This window comes from Monodon monoceros, unplaced genomic scaffold, assembly GCF_005190385.1.
Source record: "Monodon monoceros isolate NGI ecotype Baffin Bay Population unplaced genomic scaffold, NGI_Narwhal_1 Super_Scaffold_10, whole genome shotgun sequence".
NCBI classification, from domain to species: Eukaryota; Metazoa; Chordata; class Mammalia; order Artiodactyla; family Monodontidae; genus Monodon; species Monodon monoceros.
In genome coordinates, this window is record NW_021703766.1 from 2,498,541 (window position 1) to 2,518,630 (window position 20,090).

At 52.0% G+C, this 20,090-nt stretch overlaps 1 long non-coding RNA gene across 1 annotated transcript in view; it reads left to right on the top strand.

Annotated features, from left to right (window-relative positions):
* Positions 1–11,087, top strand: part of LOC114886231 — a 101,091-nt gene extending 90,004 nt beyond the window's left edge. Inside the window, exons 5-6 of the long non-coding RNA XR_003791249.1 lie at positions 9,376–9,499; positions 11,015–11,087. This is a non-coding gene — a long non-coding RNA (uncharacterized LOC114886231). The remainder of the gene's footprint in view (positions 1–9,375; positions 9,500–11,014) is intronic.
* The last annotated feature ends 9,003 nt before the right edge of the window (positions 11,088–20,090 follow it).

A 20,090-nucleotide genomic window follows, 5' to 3' on the forward strand; every position in this document is an offset into this window, starting at 1 on the left:
GGGGTTGAGAAGGGTTCAGAGGTCTGCTGGAGAACATGAGCTGACCAATAAGCCGTGCCTGGGGTGGGTGCTGGCCTGGGGTTGTATGTTCCAGGGAAGAGCCACTCTGGCCAAGACCAACTTCCTCATCTCGCTGATGAGAAACCTGGGGTCCCAGAGGGAAAATGGCAGTACAGGTGACCAGGCTAGTTAGTGGCAGAGTGAGCTGGAGTCCAGGGTTTGCTTCTCCTTTCAGCTTATTTATCATGCTACTACTTCTAGGACTCAGCCGAAAAATCAGACCATTCAGAGTTTTCATTTCCTCCCTCTGTTACATACCAAGGTTCCTTTTCACTTATTAAAAAATAAAAAAAGCAGGGCTACCCTCGTGGCACAGTGGTTGAGAGTCCGCCTGCCGATGCAGGGGACACGGGTTCGTGCCCGGGTCCGGGAAGATCCCACATGCCACGGAGCGGCTGGGCCCGTGAGCCGTGGCCGCTGAGCCTGCGCGTCCGGAGCCTGTGCTCCGCAGCAGGAGAGGCCACAACAGTGAGAGGCCCGCGTACCGCAAAAAAATAAAAAAATTTTAAAAAGCAGTGCGGTCACTTTGTGACCCATTCCTCTCTCTTCTCAAATCTGGAGGCACTGGCCCAGGGTGGGTCACACTGAATGCTGGGTGTAGAGCTGTTGATGTGAATGAAAAAAACAAACAGAGGAAGAAGATCTGGCTGCATCTCCGTTGTTTGTTTGCAAGACCGAAACTATCCTGTCCTTATTTTTCAGTGGAGGGTCATGTGGCTCAGCCACACGCTGGCATTTGGGGCTGTAATTCCCACCAAATGAGTCAGCAGAGAGAAGAGCACAGTTTTTCAGCAGACATCTTTGAGTTGGTGCCCACTACCATTAAAAAGAAGTCCTGTTTATAACGTGACTCTGTAATAAGCGCAAAGCCCCATACACCTCATACCCAGGGTCATCAGCGTCCCTGGGGCCTGACCTCCCCGCCCCCCCCGCCGCCCCCGCCGCCACCATCAAGGGTAGACACAGCCGGCTCGTTCCAGCATGGGAACACTCACTTCCTTTTCGGAGGACAACATTGGCAGCGCTTCTCAGTGCTGGAACACCCATAACGACCTTTGGAAACTGTGACTTGTATTCCACCCTGGGATCCTGGAAGAGTGTGCGTGTGCACCTGTACACATGCACGCACACGCACGTGTGCGCATGGGCCCATGATGAGTATGTGCTGCAAACGTGTTTTTGTCCACCTCAGGCAGGAGCAGCTTCAGCTATAGATACAGACAGCCGCAGCCTGCCTGCTGGTTCAAGCGCTGAACAACTGGGGCTTAAATGCCACTTCCAGCCCAGAAAAGGAGCCCGTCCGTGGCTTATTTATACTAACGTGTACATGACTGACACTGGTTTTTTGGAACAAGTCTCAGTAGGGCAGCGCTGCTGAGAGCGCACGAGGTCACAGAGGGTTAAAGGTGTGTTAAAGGGGAGAGGGAGTTGCATTAAAATAAAGGAGAAAAAGCACAAACAGAAAGTGGTATAGGACGGAAGGCAGACTTTCTCCTATTGGATACTTGCCAAGAACAGACGTGGATCTCATCATGACTGTGGTCTGAGCTGAGGTCCATCCAGTCTCTCCTCACCGTGCTTGCTTGGCTGGAAAGCTTCCGGTTTGGGGCTGCACTAGCCCACGGGCTTGGTGTTGTCCCCGGGCCTCTCTGTCTCTCAGACCACCCCCAAAGCACACCTGCGTCACTCCATTTAGACAGTCTTTTGCAAGCAACAAACCTGGGCTCCCAAAACCAAACCTCGTTCTTTGACGTGTTGTGTTGAAATAAAAGGCAACCTGCAGAGGGGTGTTGGGGGCGAGAGCGGAACGGGGTGGGATGAAGGACGCCGGGGATGGGAGCTGGGTCTCTCGGAGTCCCGGGAAGGTGGAGAGAAATCCACGGAAGGGGCCTGGCCACAACCGCATTCGGGGTTACTTGAGTCTTTGTGCCTTTTCCCTGAAGTGCAGCATCTCACAAGACTAAAAATGTATCATTATTCTCAGGCATGGAAAAATAAATTGGGGCTGGTTTGGCTAATGCAACTCAGATGCGGTGCCTCTCCTCCCTTCTGCTGGAGCTGCGAGGCCTCGGCCCATATCTGATCTGGAAGAAAACCCACATCTCAGGGGCTGTGATATGCATCTCCGCCCAAGCATGTGTGTGTGAGCGCGCCTGGCCGCCCGCCGATGTCAGGACATGTGCTTGGTAGAGCTCTGCGGGGGCAGCCCCAGGGGGGTGATGGACCTGTTAAGACGGCCCAGGTAGGATACAGGTGAGCTGGGCCACACCCCTGGCCATCTGCTGGCCCAAGGGATGCCCGTGAAGCTTGTCTCTCATCGCTGCATGCGGTGGAGAAGGCCCTGGGTGGTGCCGTGCACCTCTGGGAAGCAGTCCCAGCAGACATTTCACCTCAGCCCTTGGTGGTGAGGTCTGCAAAGACCGTGTTTCCAAATAAGGTCGTATTCACAGGTTCCAGGGATTAGGGCTTGAACATATCTTTTTGAGGGACACAAGTAACCCAATATGGAGCTCTCAGACATATTCACTCATTTAATACTCACAACAGCCCTATGAGGGGGTCGCTACTGTTATTTCCATTAGACAGATGTGGAAGAGAGGCTCAAAGAGGCTAAGTTTCTAAGCCAGCATCACTCAGCATTTTAACATGCAGAGGCGGGGCTTGAACCCAGGCAGAATGCTCCAGATAGCTTGGGGCTAGTATGAGCAGTGCTGCTGTGCTCATCCATGCACAGGACTTTGTGTGGACGTGCGTTCTGTTGGGGTAACATCTAGAAGTGGGTATTACTGGGTCCTATGGTGAGTCTGTATTTAACCTTATAAGATAGGCCATCCTGTTTTCTTCACAACGTGTGAGAGTTCTTGTTGCTCATATGTTCGCCAGCACTTGGAATTATCAGCCTTTTTAACCTTAGCTGTCCTTGTGGCCGCGTGGGGATATTTCATTGTGGGTGTGATTTGCATAAAATGAGTGCACAAAATAAGATGCAAAGTAAGCAGAGAGAGAAAAAGAAATGCATCTAAAGCATTCGGATCATGCTTCATAGCCAGGAGGAGTGCTGTACGGATACTGAGTTGTGACAAAGTTTCATCTGTGATGAAATGAGAGCCATGAGAAAAAACAGCCAAGGGGGCAGGAAAACCAACAGAAACCACAGCTCTCGCCATCCAGATTCTCTGTGAATTCTTTTCCCTGCTCCGTTCCCTGCTTCCTGCTCCCATGTTTGCAGGCTTACGTGTCAACTGGAGCCCCAGCTTGGCCACAAAGAGGGTCCTTCACCTTCAGAAGAACCTGCGGCCTCGGAGAGCTGGAGAAATGGGCCACCTGACCCCGCAGTGCCTTCTGAGGAATCTCCGACTCACCGACATCCTTGGCTGTCTCCCATCCCTGCCTCGCTTGCCCACGCCCCAAGGGGTGCTGACGGGGACCATCTCCCACGGAAGCAACGTGCACGTGAACCCCTGTGCCAGGATTTGCTTCCCAGGAAACCCAAACTAACACGGGACCCATTGACTGGAAGGGAACAGAATATGTGAAACTGAGCCATTCTGAACAAAAATCCACAACGTACCGTCATACTCAGAGAAGGTACATGGTAAATGCAAATGAGCGTGTACACATCTTGGTGTTTCATGGACGCCAGCCATGCAGCCTCATATGGGGAGGCCACCAGCCCTCCAAACACAGTGACACACTTTACGGCCAAGCGTCCTAGCGTCTGTTGGCCTCGACACACCCTCTTACCCTTCAGGAGGAAGTGGTGGCCTTCTCCACTATGCGTCACTTGAAAGGAACTCTTAAAATACCATCTGAATGAAGAGCCCACCCAGTCTGCCCAGGCCACCCGCAAGTCCCCACATCGCATCTATGGCCGACTGGACCTTCATGGCAATGGTCACTCTCTAAAAATAGAAGCCCCTGCCCCGCAGAGTCGGGGGAACCACAGGAAGCAGTTGAAAACCACTTCCAGTGGCCGTTCTGCCTCCAGTAAGTTAGGAATAGAAGTGGGGCTGCTGTTGGATTAATAGGTCGTTTGCCTGGGCCATCAATCAACGTGGAACAGCCCCGCATTTAGACGAGCTGCAGGGGGAGCGTGCGCCTTGTGTGCCTGGGCGGCCGGATCCATTCCCAGTCCTTCGAACTCCGCGCCAGCACAGGCGTCAGCAAAGTTCCTTAAATCGCAGGAAATGAACTTCTGCCTCTTTAAATCCCTGCAGCAGTTCCACGGGGCAGCCCTGCACCCCCAATGGCAGCTCCAAACAGACTTCTTTCAGTCCTGGATTTGACCTCACTTCTCCCCACCGCACAGCTGCTTGTATTGTATTGTATTGTGTTGTGTTGTGTTGTGTTGTATTGTATTTTTCAAACAGCTGTACACGAGGAGAACCTCAACAGCTGACCTCAGCAGTGTGGTTTTTTTCTGTTGTGTGTTTTTGTTTTGCTGCAGCGCTGCCGACCTGAGGCTTGCCCTCACACTTTGTAAAATTCACAGCAGCCGTATAAGAAAATACCAAGTTTGTCAGCTAACCCTGGTCTTTATTACAGTAACCGCCGTAATGTCAGCCAGCTGGGATGGTCCCAGCAGCCTGACACCCATCTGGGGGCTGGATAGGCCGGGCCTAGCCTGACAGGGCTGGTGCCTTCCAGATGAGATGCCAGCTTCCACGGTGATGGAAACAACGAGGTCTTCACCGCTCGCTACTGCTTCTCTTAAGACAAAATGCAGAGGGAGGGAATGTTTCATTGGTAAAAGCCACAGTCAAAGTTAAAGCCCAAGCGCTCGCTGTGGCTGCACCCCACAATCTCGTGGGCAGCCCCCTCCTCTGGTCAGCCGCCGCTCACTAGATTCCAGGCGCCAAGACACTTCCGTGCAAATGACAGCTCAGGTCCCTTGTCTCTAGGACCTGACGTCTGGGGCGGGGCCAGGAGACCAGGAAGAAACAAATTAAACCACTCCTTAAATAAGCCTCAAAAGCAATCGTGCAATTAAACAGATCAACACAAACAAAACAAAGGTGGCTCAGCGGGCTTTCGCAGGCCTGGCAGTGGGGGTGGGGGTGGGGGGCTGGATGTAATAGTTTGTGAGGGCAAAAGGTAGGGGACGACTGTCCCAGAGCATATTCTGGACCCGGAGCTGTTAGTGACCCTTCAGCCTGGACAGAGAAAGGGGGAAACGAAACAAAGTAAAAGCATTTACTGAAAACGGCGGCCGGGTCCCCGTCCCCATGGCCGCATCACTGCTCGTGTTCTGTGGCCTCCTTACATCCTGGCCCTTTTCAGGTGGGAGATTTGGGGCCCTTTCCCATTTATCAAGGAGGCACTCATCTGGGGGAGGACCCTCCTCTTTGGTGCATTTAGACCCGAGCTTATGGAACTGAGGAGTGGCCTCCGGCTCTGATGCACAGGAAGTGCAGACTTGGGGCGCTGGGAGTAGAGAGAAGAGGAGGACAGACCCTCGGAGGCCTGTCCTGGGAAGCTGGACCCAAAGCAGGTCCTGAAACAGAGGAGAAGCTCTGGTCTCCTCCCCTCCACGGGCACTGTGTGCGGCAGGCACACAGTGACACGTCTGTTACTCACATGAATGCCTGCCTGTGTTTTGACCAAGACTTAGGTCATATTTGAAGTCTTAGCCCAGGTTTTCCACAGGGCAGTGGGTGCTCGGGGACAAATTTAGCCTCCAGTGAAGGAGCAGAGTCTTCCAAGGCTGGACGCAAAGCCAGCGTTGACCCACGGAGCGTGCGCAGCTGGACGTGCAGCCGTGTCGTCTCCAAGCCTGGCCTTTTCTGTCTTTGCCGTGAGGTTTCCCAGTTTCAGCTGCCTCTAATGACCTCCTTCCCGATGTAAGACTAAGCCCATTTTATTTGTACCATATGTCACAGATGCTGGTATGTGGCGTGGTTTGAGAAGGCTAAATCTGCCCATTGATTTGGGGTTTTTAGGGACCCTTATCGGGCTGGGACGGCTGACCGCTCTCCACCCGTCATCTGCGTATCCACAGGGGGCCTGCGGCGGAGTCACAGGGTCAGGCTGTCTGTCACCCCCCAGATGTTTACAATCTCAGAGGGGCTGGAGCCAGAATCCAGAGTGGTATTCGGAAGACAGCAGAATTAGGAAAGTCTTTCTTCTTTTTTTCCCTAAGATGCTCAAGGCTTGAGTTCCCAGTCTTCTGGATCAAGGCTGGTTGACTGGGCTCCGGCCCTTACAGGCTGGACAACCCAGAGGTTAGAGTGCAGCTCCCTCCCGGCATCTCGGCAGGAAGTGGCCTGGGAGGCTCTAACGCAGCATCCAGCGGGATGATGGCAGTGGGGGCGCTGCTGGGCCTGGCTTGGGGCCCACAGACTCTGAGGGCCATTGCAGTGCTGGAGGGACCACCCAGTGGAAGGCAGCCCTAGACCGGGCAACAGACTGGGCAGCAGGGGGCTGGGAGTGGGGCTGCAGGGTCCCTGCAAGAGGGGACTGAGCTGTAATTAGTCTCCCCAGGAGGCCAAGGTCACAACGAAGGTCTAGTCCCCGAGAAGGAGGGGAAGAGGTCGTGTCTGGCATGACACCAGCCTGGGGTTTCCCTTTTCAATACAACTTTCGTTGTGTATTCAGTAAGTCAAACCAACAGCACTTCTGCATCACCTGACCTTCTAAAAGCTGGCAGACTCTCTTACCATTGTGCATCTGGCTCCTCTTCCGGAAACTTTTGAGAGATTTTGCGTCTTAGAGGAAGAGTGAGGTGCGATCTTGGGGGCATGAACATTTACAGCCATTACGGTCATGGCTCCTTCCCAAGAGGATGCTTTCTCAAAGCTGCCTTTTGGTATACAGTGACTCAGTGAACCCTCTGATGATTTGGGATCTCACTTTTATTTCGTCTAAATGTAATCTTGTCGTTCGTCCGTAGGAGACTAGGGGACTGTCATCAAATAAAAGAGACATGCCCAGCACATGGTAGGCACTCGGCACTTTGTTGAATATATGAATAAATTATAAAGTAAAAAAAAAGGAAGCATTTGACATCTGTATCTCAGAGTTAGGCCAGATACCCTTTTGTTTAAATGGAATTCCGTTTAGTGATTCAGTGTTTTTTGCCTGCTTATACGTTTATTTCCACAATTAAATAACTTAGATTTATCTTTCAGGGAGGTACAATATATTGATATATTCCACTGTGGTTTTCTTTTTCTCCGAGAAAGGCATATAGTGGTGTATTTTTAAGTATTGGTGTAATTGCTTCTTATAAATATCATTCATGCTTGCTTTTTAAAAAAATTTAAGCAGAAATTCCTAAGAAAGCAACCAACCGCCCAAAATGTATTAACTCCTCCAAAATGGGATTAATATTAATGTGGCTGTCTTTTTGAATGTCCTCCTACATACGTACACAAGTATCAATAGAAAGCTGAAGAGAGGAAGTTAATACATGTGAGTAACACTATCCACACTATTTAAAAATGAAAGTGTAGGGGCTTCCCTGGTGGCCCAGTGGTTGAGAGTCCGCCTGCCGATGCAGGGGACACGGGTTCGTGCCCCAGTCTGGGAGGATCCCACATGCCGCGGAGCGGCTGGGCCCGTGAGCCATGGCCGCTGAGCCTGTGCGTCCGGAGCCTGTGCTCCACAGCGGGAGAGGCCACAGCAGTGAGAGGCCCGCGTACCGCAAAAAAAAAAAAAAAAAAAAATGAAAATGTATTTCTTTTACTTGAATTTAATTGAAAAAATGTAAAGTAACACCAAGGGAATTGCCAAAATAATTCTTTACCACAAAAGATGGTGACACGGGGAGGAGGAAGTGTAAGCCGGGACGAAGTGAGAGAGTGGCATGGACATATATACACTACCAAATGTAAAACAGATAGCTAGTGGGAAGCAGCCGCACAGCACAGGGAGATCAGCTCAGTGCTTTGTGACCACCTGGAGGGGTGGGATAGGGAGGGTGGGAGGGAGGGAGACGCAAGAGGGAGGGGATATGGGGATATATGTATATGTATAGCTGGTTCACTTTGTCATACAGCAGAAACTAACACACCATTGTAAAGCAATTATACTCCAGTAAAGATGTTAAAAAAAGAAAAAAGAAAAAAAAGATGGTGATTCCTAAAAATCACTCCAAAGCTAAGAAAAGTGGATGCCAAAACTGTGGGGAGGGGTGACCCGAAGGCTGTGCCCTTAAGGCAACGCTGTTTGACTCCCCCCAGGCTCCAGCTTCCACGCGGCCCCACTAACCGCCTGTATCACGTGTCCTTTGACGGGACCCATACGATATAAACTGTGTTCTGAATACTAATCCCCTCCAGGTGTAAAGTTCCATATTTAGGGTTTATACTGTTTAGGGTAAATTCTATTCTGTAACAGCAATCGCCCCAAGTGTGCAGAATCCCAATCTATGTGGATTTCATTGTATCGCCCATCACTTCCCCACAGTGTCTTCTTTTGGGATTAGCTCCACGTCATCGAGGAATTCTCCAGTGCCCTGATGGGATGAATGGGTGTAGCGTTCAGTGTTTTCTTGTTTTGTTCTCAAAAATACCGATTTGTTGTCTTCGTACTTGAAAGACAATGTACCTGGGCTTCATATTCTTCATCCTGTTTTCTTTGGCTCAGAACTTTGGGGAAACTGCTCCATCATCTCCTGCCATGAAATGTGGAGGTGTGGAGTCCCTTCCACCAGCACTTCTCATTCCTTGTTAAGGGGAATGTTCCCACCTGTCTCTAAACAGGTCACGTTTGGTGCTGTCTCCAAATATGGGCTTGTCTTCGTCTGCCCTCAGGGTCCACCCTCTTCTGTCTGCTTGTGGGGACCTCCTCTCTTTGCCTTTTTCCTTTCCATTCACTGTAGTCATCTCAAGACTTTCCTCTGTCTCATTTGTCATCCACGGCTACTCTGTTCCCTGCTATCTTGAAGCAACACTGGGAACTGTGAAATCCTGGTTTCCCCGTTTATCAGCTCAAGTGACTTCCAAGGCCACGTGGCCAGAGCTGAGTTTCCACTCCTGGTTTGTCCGATTCCAGTGCCTGGGTTCAAAGGATTCACCACGTACTGCTCAGCTTTTTAAACTTGGATTCTGAAAGACTCTATGTATCTCTGTGTATTTTTTTCTTGAGGTACAATCTTTATTGAGATATAATTGACATATGCCACTATGTAGGTTTAAGGTGATAATGATTTTAAGCATAATGATTTGACTTACATACAGATATGTAATTTGTATATTGAGGAATCAATATTTCATTCCAAAATGCCACCTATATCTGAGCTTGCAGCTTTCACTGCCCACCTCCCCATTCCCCACCCTCATCACTGTTCATTTTTTATTCTGTGTCCATAACCAGAGATCCTCTCTACTCAAGTCTTCCCTGGGGCTGATCCCGTCGAGCTGGATGTGACCGAAGTCTTGTTCTATCAGATATTGAAGGTTTAACGTCAGTGAAGGCTGTGGTAGAAAACATCTCACAGGTTTGGGGAAGTTTTTTTTTCATTATAGAAATATGCCATTACATTTTATGTTTCTGGATAATATGTGTATTCTTTTGCCCATACAAAGAGCCTATCTTATTAGAGCCTCTAATAATAGGTGGGTAAATCCCTAGGTAGTATAGTGGATGTCTCTGGGGTTTTCTACCGAATCTCTGCTCTACAGACTGACATTTCTCTCATCTGCTGAGTCAGAAATGCAGGATTCGCCAGTCAGTATGGACAGTTTGGCTCCCTGGCCATGCCATGCCCCCCTGAGGACTTCTGACAGGGTGACAGAGCCAGTGTCTAAAAGGCTGAAGCGGTGAGATGTAAACGCAGTCCCGGCCACACGGGCTCTGTTCTGAGCCTCCACACACCGGCCCCAATCCTGTCCCAGGACCTTTGCACTTGCTGCTGCCACCACCTTGCACTCTTCCCCTCAGTCAGCAGGGCTCTCTCCCTCACTTCTTTCACATGGTGTCTTCCAGAACATTATCTCATCAGAGGGAGCTTCTCTGACCACTGCATTTGATATAGCACACACACACACACAATCACATGCCCGTGCATTTACACTCGCAGGTGCACACCACCACATACATGTGTGCACGCGTGTTCAAGCACTCCTTCCCTCTTTCTCTTCCACCTTTCGCGCTCTGCTTTAGATTTCTCGATTGTCAGTCCCTGTCACATCCACTGAGTGTTTTGGTTTCTGTTCCCTTTCTAACTGCCCAAGGGGCTCAGAACTCCAACAATCCCTTCTTTTCACTGCCTTCTTTTGGGGGGGGTAGATGGAAGGGACTGAAATTGTGGGGGGAAGGTAGGAGACACATTAATAAAGAGGAAACCACCAAAAAAAAAAAAAAAGAAACTCACCTGCACATATGCACACACTCCTACGCTCACCCATAGAGGCCTTCTCGCATGCACACGCTCATGCACACACAGACGAACACACACGTGCTCGTTACCCTTTTACCTGCACCCTCTTCATTCTCCATCGTGCAGTCATCACCCCCTGCACACCCAGAAGCCTCCTGCAGGGACCCCGAGCCTTGAGTGGCCCCAAGCACTTGGTAAAACACACGAACCACCTGTGCAGTGGATAAACGCATGCGTGACCACATGGGGGACAAGCTCGGTGCCTGGGCTGGCGAGTGTGTGTGAGTCGGAGTCAGGCACAGGGGAGGGGGTTCAAATCCCACTCCCTCTGTCACTGACTGCCTGACCCCCCCCAGAGCCCCCTCGGGTGCAAACAGGGACACTCAGGGGACTACTGGTGGTCGTGAGAATAGGAGACGGTGCCCAGGGCTGGGCGCACTGACTGCACCCCGCGGCTGCAGGCGGCCGCTCACACAGCCTGGTGTGGGGCTGCCCAAATGGCGTGAATGCATCACGCTCACGGCTGAGGATGTTTGTGTCCCCTCACTGCCCCCCCCCCGCCCCGCCCCGTGCTTAACAAACTTTGCTGGGCAGCCCTGGTTCTCACTCTTCCTCTGCATTTTATCTGCACAGTGCGGAGCTTCAGGCCACCACTCCTCACAGTTGAGAGGCTCAGGTCTTGCCCTGAGGGACGGAGAGAAAAGAGGTAACATTGACCTTTTTTGTTTCTACTTTGCAACCTCAGTGAAGCACTTCCTTTCCCCACCCCCATCCAGGAAGGGGAGACCATTACTCAGTTTCCAAAGTCTGAGCTCTCCTATACCTGCAGGGTGGGACCAGGGCCCAGGGGGTGTTGACACTGCCTCGGGGTGGGAAGGGCTGTGCTCTCTCCTGGGAATGCACTGGTCTGTACTTCAGATGGGACAGGACACAGATGCCATGGGTCTCAGGAGTTGGGTGGCCAGATGAAATATGAATAATTTTTAATATAATAATGTCCCATGCAATATTTGAATGTCAGGTAAAAATTAATAATTTTTAGTATAAATATGTCTTTTGAAATATTTGAATGTCAGAAAAAAATGAATAATTTTAGTATAAAATATGTCCCATGCTACTAAAAAACTATTTTCATTCTTGTCATGGGTTGAATAAGTGTCCTCCAAAAAATTCATGTCCACCCGGCATATCAGAAGGTGTCAAGTTGGAAATAGGGTCTTTACGGATATAATTAGTTACGATGAGGTCACACTGGATGAGGGTGGCCCTAAATCCAACGTCTGCTGCCCTTATAAGAACAATATGTAAAGACACGGAGACACACCAAGGGAAGGCCACATGAAGACACAGGCAGGGATTGAAGTGATGCTTCCACAAGCCAAGGTGCGCCAAGGATTCCAGTAGCCACCAGAAGCCTGAAGAGGCCGGGAAGGTCCCTCCCTCCCTCAGGGCCTCCAGAGGGAGCACAGCTTTGCCCACATCTTGATTTCAGACTTCTGGCCTCCAGAACAGCGAGTGAATACATTTCTATTGCTTTAAGCCCCCCAGTTGGTGATGATTTGTTATGGCAACCCTAGGAAACTCACACAGTTGTTTATCTGAAATTACCATTTAACTGGGCATCCTGCATTTTTATTTGCTGAATCTGGCAACTCTAGATTACTCCCGGAATCCCTCCAGAGCAGTGGTTACAATGGCCTGCTTAGCATCCCAGACCTGCCCCTGTGCTTGTTTCCCTGGTGACTCAGGCAGGGCATCTGCAAAGTGCTCAGAGGGGTGGCTGCCCGCAGCAGGCTCTCGTCACCTCTGCCTGCACCTCCACCAGCTCCTGGCCTACGCTTGTTTAGACTATGGTGGAGTTGTCTGCCCTGCACTAGACCAGCCACGTGGGCTGCTGTGCTTGGGCTCCAAGTAGCCACGGTGGAGATCACACCAGACCCCTCCCTCAACTATTCTGAATTGCTTAAGACCACCTAAGACAGGTAACTGTCTCTAGTGAGTTGACTTTTCCCTGCTACCTACCCGCCTCAAAAAAGGCAAAATGACACAGGTTAAATTTCTCACAAACCGCAACACGTGGTAGGGGGAGAGGGAAGGGACAGTTGCAATTGGATTTGTCTGATTGAGAAAAATCAGATAAATAAATAGAATTCTGCTGACGCCCATGTCACGGAGTGAATCCACGCCCACTCCGGCTATTAAAGCCTCCCTGGAGAGACTGCCTTCTGGGAACCGTTTCCACTGTCTCCCTCAAGAAGTAAAGCGCAGACTTCCTCTCCCCAGCCCTGAGTGGTGGCCGCTGCTGCTCCCTGTGGCATTCCCAGGGCCCGACGTGGATCCGGGGATGCCGCTGCCCCAAGCTTCCCGCAGCTGTCAGGAGGGATAGGCGTGCAGGGTGCTGAGCTCACCCGGCAGCTGAATAAATGCAGGCTGTCCTCTGTGGGGGGAGTGCTTCCTCAGATCTAATTGCCTGATGACGATAGGACCACCCACTGTCCTAATTACCCTCCGTTTGCTAAACCCGGAGTCGGGCTCTCCTGTGATGGACTCTGCGTTCCAAAGGAGGAATGCATTAGCCGGGTCTCTCGTCTGTCCTAGACTCACGCGAGGGCCCTGGCTGGCTGCACAGCTCAAAGCCGACCCACAGGGCTCCGGCCACGTGGTGATACCCTCAGTGCCCGCCCCGCTGGGCCCCAGGAATCTCACTCAGCTTTCCCGCGGCAAAGCAGACATCAGCACCCAAAAGAAAGGTGCCAAGGGGTCCCCTGTAGCCTCACGTGCGACGGCTCCAAACCGGCAGACGTCTAAATCAACGCTCTTCAGCTGGAAATGGTACACCCAGCGGCCGCAAGCTCCGCAGGCCTCACAGGGTACGGGGGCTCTGCACGGCCATTGGGGAAGCTGTGGGTTGCCATGCAGATGTGATGGTCAATTTCACGTGTCCCCTCGACCGCTCTCAGGGATGCCCAGGTAGCTGATGAAACACGTTTTCTGTCTGGGAGGGTGTTTCTGCATGAGATGAGCACTGAGATGGTGAACCTCTGAAAGCAGATGGCTCTCCAACATGTGGGCGTCACCCAATCCATTGAGGGTCCAGGTACAACAGAAGGTCGGAGGAAAGGCAAATCTGTTCTCTCTGCTGAGCTGGGACATCCACCCTCTCCTGCTTTCGGACGTCAGTGTTCCTGGTTCTTGGGCTTTTAGATTCAGATGGGGGCTTACAGCATAGCTCCCGATTCACTGAGCGTGTGTCCGGCCACTGATCAAGGCCAGAAGGGTGCCTTTTGTATTCCTAAATCGTTGCTTTCTGGATGTGTCGTCTTATTTCTAATTCATGGTCAGTGGATGATGCCAGAGACACGAACAGAAACAGCTCCCAAGGACTGCATTCCTCACAGGTGCTCTCACATTCACACCTTCACAGAGGGGGGCCTGAAGCTCAGGGAGGTTCAACACATGGCCGAGGGCGCATCCATAGTTAATGGGCAGGGGACTTGGTCCCCACCTGCCTGGCTGCAAGGGCCCCGTCTGAACTTCTGACCATCTCATCTACTGCCACAGTGCCCGCCCCATGTCGGGTCTGCAGCGTCCTCGCCCTGTCGTGAACAGTGAACAGGACGATGTTCTAAAGATGGGCGTGCACAGCATCGCTCAGCTCCCAAACAGCAGAGGAACTGGGTTGGAACCTGGGTCCTGAAACCCCCTCCACCAGAAGCAGTGAGTCATCTAACAGGCGTGGGCTGAGGGCGCCGTGCTGGTGCCAAGAGCCCGCGGAGATGTAGCCTGAACTTGAATCTGAGCCCACTTTGGAAAAAGCTCAGATTCATCCATTTTATTTTAATTAATCATTCTCCCCATTTGCCCATCTAATCTCCAGAGGAAGTTGGACCACCGATTTGGACCCGCTGAGAGGGCGAGACCTTCTCAAGAATCTCAGTGCAGGAGCCCCACGCACACCCCAGCCTTCCAGGGCCCTCCTCCAACTGCAGGAGGGGCTTTCAAGCCTAAAGCTCCCTAAAGAGCCCTCCTTCCCCCGTTATCATTTCTTAAGGGAGATGTCTGCAGAAAATAAAAAGGCACTTGGAAGCAGCAGGTTTTTGGAACAAGAGGCGGCAGTCTATGCTGTGAAGCAGTCCTGGGTGGTTCTCCTTGAAGGGCTCTGCCTTTCGGCGTTTACGTGGTCAAAGTCCTCCACCCTTGCCTTTCCACCTAAGCCAGGCTCCGCGATGCCAGGACTCAGCCTGGAGGAGCATGTACCTCCAACCCACTGGGAGACAGAGTCGGCTCCACGGGCACGTCGGGCCCCTCAGACACCCGTGGACACTGCATACTCCCGTCTTCCCTCATCACTTGTCAAGTCCCCTGCACTGATTGTCTTCAGCCTTCCCGGGCCGTCTTCCGCCCGGGCCCAGCAGGTGCCTCCTGCCCCAGGACAGCTGTGCAGGCCCGGAGACGGGCCGCACTCCCGGGCCCCGCTCTGCCCGTCCACTGGGCGGCCGGCCTTCCTTTTCGCCGGGGCTGATGGAGACCTGCAGGAAGCTTGCAGGAGGCGGTGCCTGGAGAAACAAGAGGGCTTTGAAGCACAAGGTGAACCGGCCTGGCTGTGGTTTACATTCTTTACCTTAATTTTAACAAGTATTTCAGCCCCTTGAAAATTGCTTCTCTAGAATAATAAACAGAGCCCATGTTGAGTCGTGGCTGGACCTCGGTGCGAGGCGGGAGGGGAGCTAAGCTTGGGGGGCCATAACAGTAGCTGGTGAATGCGTGCGTGCCCTTGCGGGGGGGCGGGCAGGGGGCCACTGCAGCTCAATTGGCCCTCATTTTTGAAGATTTGGTGGGATTGGTGTGACAACATGAGGTTTTGGGTTACACATAGCAAGTGAAACAGTATACAAATAATAGACGTAGAGAATCATGGAAGAAAGGGAGCGGTGTCTGCCTGTCGGGTCTGTTACTTGTCACTCCAGCTGGTGCCTTTCGGGCTCCTTCCCTCCACCAGAACTCCAGAGGGCCTGTCAGCGAGAGAAAGATGCCAGGTCCTGGTGCTGAGAAACAGGGGAGGGACCAAGGGGAATCCATTCATTCACTGGGTATTTATTAAGCACCTACTATGTGCCGACCTCTGTTCCAGGCCATGGGGATCAGCACGGAGCAGAAATTCCACCCATGCCCTCCCATGCGTGGTCCACACCAGCAGCCATGCTGTCCCCGGGAGCAGGAACGGCTAGAAATGCAGACTCTCGGGCCCCGCCGGCCCTCCAGCAAGGCCCCAGGCCACTGAGTGTGCAGTCAAGTTGAGGACTCCACTCTGGAAACGAAAGGAGACGCTGGCAGGAGGCGGCCCATGGCCGCGTCCGTGGCTGCGTGTGGGGCAGCCAGAGGGAGCCCAGCCGCTGACCGAGTCGTTAGCCCCGTGTCCATGCAGGAGCGCAGCGGGTCAGCACCCACAGCCTTGACAGGGCAGCCTGGAGACGCAGCTCTGCCCCCCCATGAGGCAGGCAGAGTAATGCCCCCATCCTGATCCCCAGAACCTGTGCACGTGACCTGCCGTGGGGATGAGAACTCTATCAGCCTTGCTCACCACGGTGTCTTCAGTACTCAGCACGGTGCCTAGAGCCTACTAGGTGCTTCACAGACACTTGCTGGCTGAAAGCACTGACCCAGGTCCCCAAAATAGACAGCTTCTCAGAGGGCAGATAATCCCAGAAGTCTCCAATAGCCGGGCCAGATCTGATCCTGTGACCTTGCGGAATATTCCACTACCCACATCTGCCCACCTCCCTTGCCAGTAAAAACCAGTTTGTAAAATTACCCAGCAGCCAGGCAGACCAGCTCAGGGGTTGTTGGCCGCCCCTGTGAGCCAGTACAGCGTGAGATACCTGTTTCTCAAGGGTCCGGGCAGGGCAGGCTCCTCAGCAGGCTGGTCTTCCTTGCCCCCTGGACGTTTCTAAACAACCCACTGGCCCGAGGCCGGGAAAGAGTGTTATGGAGATTATTGGCGTCTTTTCCCAGATGTGTGCTGTCCTCCAGGTGTGAGGCTCCCTGCTGCCCAGCGGGCATCCCTAACCTTCAGAAAAGGATCTTTGCAAGAGTCCTTACCCTTAGCGATAGGAAGGCGCCGAAGATGTTTGGGGTTTACGGTCTTCGCATGGGCAGGCACCGTCTCACTCACCCTCCCAAGCATCCTGAAGGGGTGACAGTACTGGGTTAGGGGCTGCACGAGGACTTAGGGAGACGTTGGCTGTGAAATGCTGAGCGTGGGGCCGGCACACGCACCGTTTGGGTGAGCCCGTGCTCACCTTCCTCAGCTCCACCACCGCTTAGTTCCCACAACGCACACTCCTGTCAGGCGGGAACCACTGAATCCCCATTTCCAGATGAGGCTCAGAGAAGGAAATGAACTTGCCCAGGGTGGCACAGCTTTCCCACTGATGGAACAAAACCCTAACCTCCTGGGCACTCTGACACTATATGCCCAAGCCCTAAATCTCTGGCGCGTAATTTAGTAGTGGGGATTTGCTGAAAGCTTGGGGGATGAGCGCCATCTGCCCCTTCCTCAGGCATCAACTGATACTAGTGTTTACAATATCGTTCCTAGAAGAGGCTCTCAAACCTTTGAATCTCAGGACTCTTTACATTCTTAGAAACTGGTTGAAAATCCTAAAGAGCTTTGCTTTTGTGGCTTATATCTGTCAAATTTTACAGAATTTTACAGTAAAATTGATAAAATTTAAAAATATCTTATCCATTAAGTCATATAAATAAGAACGAGGGTAAACCCACTGCATGTTAACACAAATAACGTATTTTTGAAAGAAATAATCACGTTTTGCAAAATAGAAAAGTAGTGAGAAAATTCACCGTGTTTTACATCTTTGCAAACGTGTTTTTTGTCTGGCTTAGGAAACAGCTGGGTTCTCCTATCTGCTTCTTCATTCAATCTGGTGCATATGAAAAAAGCCTGGCCACACACAGATATGGATTTGGAAATTAAGAGGTAAGTTAATAGTCTTTTTGGATAATTATGGGTATTATTCATTAATACTACACCAAAACTCGACAAGAGGTAGTCCCTTAAAGACTAGTAGCAATGTGGAATCTGAAACCAAATGAATGAACGTTTTGTACTTACTACATTCCATTCTGTTGGTCTGTCCTGAACTGTGTATGGATCTTTTCCCCATGCGTGATTTTATAACATTCCAACATATTATGAAGAGGCCCGAAACACCTCAGAGTCCAAGGACCACTGCTGATAACGGCTGAACTGGGTTAAAAGCTCCAGAATGGGGTTTACATGTGTTTTCTTTGACTCTGTGCTTCCTGAAGAAAGGAAGTGGGTTGTGGAGGGTGTTGGGGGGGGGGGAGGAAGGAGGGAGGGTGCTAGCTAGTAATACAATAGACTGGACTCCAATTTGACTCCCAGACCAGCCCCAGAGACCTCAGACACCCTTCCATCTGGGTGGGAGGGGAGTCACTGTGGCCTCCGGATAAGCTCTGGTCTCTGCAGACTTTTCCACGACTGCAGAAGTAGCCCAGGCCTCTGGGCATTTTCCCTAACACTTCATCCCTTTGATGTGGGATCTCGAGGGGATTTCCACACCGTACAGAATATGCGTTGTCCTTACCTTGAATCTAGATGTCAGCATTCCTGTGGTCTGCCGATCACCTCCTGTATCCGTCATGGTCCCACCAGGAAAGCAGCCTCCGCCAGAGGTAACTGAAGCCAGTGTCAGGGCGGGAGGGCAGGGCTCTGGGGACCAACCAGGATGGGGAGGTATCCAGAGGCTAACAGGAGTGGGGGGCCATTACCACCTGGGCTGGAAGTGGCAGGGGGGAGAGCTGGGGAGGCTCCAGCCAGGCAAGAGGGGTGCAAAGGAGAAGCCCCCGGCCTCTCTCCGCTCCCGCCCTCCAGTCTGCTTCTGGCATGTCCCATTGGCTGATCCCGACCGGAAGTGTGGGGGCCCCGTCACACAGTCCCTGCAGGGCAGCCTCCCAAGGCACAGAGCGGCATGCAGGACGGATCTGGAGGGGTGAGCGGAGGACAGCCAGCGCGGCTTCCGGGTACCATCGTCAAAGTGGAGCACGTGGCCATGCAGCCTCAAAAGGGCTCGTGCGGACAAGCCTCCCGTCTCTCAGCCCACAGGACACCCAGCCTGAATGTGGCGATGGGGTCTGCAGGCCCCTCTCTGCTGGCAATGCCCCGCCATTCCCAGCCCAGCCGGTCCCCAGCCCTCCCTCTGACCCGCCATGTACACCCAGGCCGTGTCCTGTTCGCCTCTCCTGTACCATGACTCACCATTATCAGTCCCTTATGGACCGAGCACTGTGTCAGCTAAGCCTCCCGTCTGCGCACAGGGAACCAGGAGTCAGAGTGGCACAGCAGCAGACTTAGGGTATAGCAGCACAGCAGTGAACGGCAGCACCTAGACAAGCAGACCCACAGTGTCGGGGGCTACTTGCCAATGTCATGTCCAGCGTGGTGAGGCAAGAGGACCCCACACTGAGTCCACAGGGCCCCAAGTTCAAGTTCCAACCTTGGGCAGCCTTGGGCAACTCACTTTGCCCACCTTCCCATACCTCCGTTTCCTCGTCTGTGAAACTGAGCCCTTCTGGGCCATGTTAAGACTTCTCCTGCTCTCACCACGCCCAGGCCCAGCGGGGGCTGAAGACACGACGCCTTTGTCTTCTAGATTTGAACAAGCCCCCAGAACCACATCCGTGCTCTCAGATTTTGTGGACAGACAACCTGCTTCTTCTCCTTGGCGCCATGCACTTGTTGGGATCAGCAGATGTAAAATTCTGACGTTGCACTTAGAAAACTTCCTCCATCTGGATTTCTGCAGCCCACAGGGAATCATTTGCCAAACACATGTTTTACAAAACATGGGCCCACTTCACTGTGACTTGCGGAGCTGATAAAATCCACCTTTCGCCTGGTCCCGTGCATTCTGCCCACGCGTGCTTTCTGGCTGGGAAGAGATGCAAGACCATGCTGGGTGGAGGAGGCCCTTGGCCTCCGTGCACCACGTGGGCTGTGCCGATGCCAGGGCAGATGGCAGAGGACACACAAGGCCAGGCTTTACTAAAAACATGTAACATATGGTGCTAATAGAACCCACAACAGAGTCACTGGTACAGTGGAAAATCATTCATTTCTAACGTCAGGCCAGCAACTGCCGTTGGGAGGAACGTTTACGAGTGTGTCCCTGTGTTGCTCACTTTTCTGGGTGACATTCAAGAGAACCGGGGACAGTGGCGGTGGGGTGGCTGATGAATTTAGGAAGGCTTTAGAGGGACCGGAATAATGACAGCTGTAAGCGCTGCTGCAAAACTTCTCTGTGCAAGGGATTAAAATGCTGGCTTCCTGTGAAGTGCAAGTTTTTAAAAAATTATTTAGTTTTCTAAAATCCTGGTAAAATATACCTGACATAAAATTTCCATTTTAGCCATTGTAAGTGCACAGTTCTGTGGTATTGAGTGCATTCAAACTGTTGTTTAACTGTCACCACCTAGACCTTCTCTAGAACTTTTTCGTCTTCTGTAACTGAACACCGAACCCATCCTACCCCTCCCCTAGTCCCTGGAAACTACGATTCTACTTTTTTTTTTTTTTAACTTTTTTTTATTGGAGTAGAGTTGCTTTACACTCTTGTGTTAGTTTCTGCTGTACAGCAAAGTGAATCAGTTATACGTATACATGTATCCC